General features: G+C 47.5%; 1 pseudogene; it reads right to left on the reverse strand.

Moving 5' to 3' along the window:
- Nucleotides 1-273: 273 nt before the first annotated feature.
- Nucleotides 274-1,435, reverse strand: LOC129042099 (large ribosomal subunit protein uL3-like; annotated as a pseudogene).
- Nucleotides 1,436-1,936: the final 501 nt, after the last annotated feature.

Here is a 1,936-nt window from a genome sequence, read left to right on the forward strand (position 1 = left end):
TAAATTATTTACTAACCTTATGAAGCAGTATTTTTTCCTCCATACATTTCTTTACCCTACAAATCACTAAAATATGCTTTTTATCTTTTTTCTCATTTCCTACAATAAACATAATGGCATATATTTCTTTCTTATTTAATACACTTAAGAACAATGATAAAAGACACCTGACCAGGTATATTGTCCAGCTATTCTGAATTGAACAGACTGAGACTTGGAGCTGTCGTCTAGCTAAGTGGTTTTTTTGTTTGTATGTTTGTTTTCAATGGAAAATAACTTTCATTGAGACCCCACCAGCTGCAAAATCTGTTCCTGGCATTAAGCTCCTTCTTCCTTTGCAATTTGGCCTTTCTGGAGTGCTCCCACGAATGCTTTCTCCTCCTCCATGGTCTGGAAGCAGCCATGGCCAAACTTGGAGGTGGTGTCAATGAACTTAAGGTCAGTCTTCTCCAGAGCCTGTCATTTGGTCTGCACCAGCAAGGACTTGCGGAGGGTGAGCACTCGCTTCTTGGTTACAACCACACAGACTTTCAGCATGGCAAAGTCATTTGTCACTTCACCATAGTGGACAAAGCCACCCAGAGGGTTGATGCTTTTGACAGACAGGTCATAGTCAGTGGAGGCATTGTTCTTGATCAGTTTGCCACCCTTAATAAGGTAGCTCTGGCCAATCTTATAGATCTTCTTGTTGATCTTAGTGCAGTGATGGTACTCTTTCTGCCCAGTGCGTGCCCCAGAGAAGGCCACATGGGCAGGATGCCATGCCCCAATACAGGCCACCTTACAGAGGCCTCAGCGGATCTTGCGGGACAGCTTCTTGGTGTGCCAATGACTGGTGACCCCTTTGTAGCCTTTGCTCTTGGTCACCCCAATAACATCAATCATCTCGTCCTGCCCAAACACCTGGTTCACAGGTACCTGCTGCTCAAGCCTCTTGTGGGCCCAGTCCAGCTTCTCAGCCACAGTGCCTCTGTTCACCTGGATCTCCATCAGGTGGGCCTTCTTGTGGTGCAGAGGAGGCAAGCGCATCTGGTTGTGGGTAATGATATGGATGACTTGGCAGTACTTCTTCATGCTGCTGAAGTCCTTCTCCAGCTGCTTCTTGCCATTCTCATCCCACCATTTCTTGCAGTACTTGGTGAAGGCCTTCTTCTTAGATTTATGCCAGTTCTTATAGAAATGCCTCATGCACTCATCACTGATGTGCTCAGTGAAGACGGTCTTGAAGGTCCAGAGGCCTCGAGGGGTTCCCACATAGCCCACAATGCCCGCAACCACCATGGTTGTCTCCACAATGGTCACAGCCTCTACCACCTCCTTCTTGTTCACCTTGGATCCTGGCCTGTCGACTTCCCGCACAATGTGGATCATGCCAGCCTTGTATCCCAGGAAGGCTGTGAGGTGGACCAGCTTGGAAGAGTCCTCTTTAGGGAAGCTCTTCACCTTCCTGTGATGCTTCCTGCTGCACTTCTGAGGCAGGAAGCCGAGGGACCCATGCCTGGAAACATGTCTTGAGACAGAGTCTTGCTATGTTGCCCAGGCTGCAGAGCAGTGGTGCAATCTTGGCTCACTGCAACCTCTGCCTCCCAGGTTCAAGTGATTCTCCTTCCTCAGCCTCCCGAGTAACTGGGACTACAGGCGCCTGCAACCATGCCTGGCTAATTTTTTTTATATTTTTAGTAGACAGGATTTCACCATGTTGGCCAGGCTGGTTTTGAACTCCTGACCTCAAGTGATCTGCCCACCTTGGCCTCCCAAAGCGCTAGGATTACAAGAGTGAGCCACCGCACCCAGCCAGCCAAGTGGTCATCTTACCTTCTGGGGATGTTCTGCAAATGTGCATTGTTTTACTTGTCTTGATTCTTTGCCTAGATGTTTATAAATAACCCAGGATCATTAAACCAAACACAATAAACAGACAAATGAATAATCAACA

Source organism: Pongo pygmaeus, chromosome 7 (genome assembly GCF_028885625.2).
Source record: "Pongo pygmaeus isolate AG05252 chromosome 7, NHGRI_mPonPyg2-v2.0_pri, whole genome shotgun sequence".
Lineage (NCBI taxonomy): Eukaryota > Metazoa > Chordata > Mammalia > Primates > Hominidae > Pongo > Pongo pygmaeus.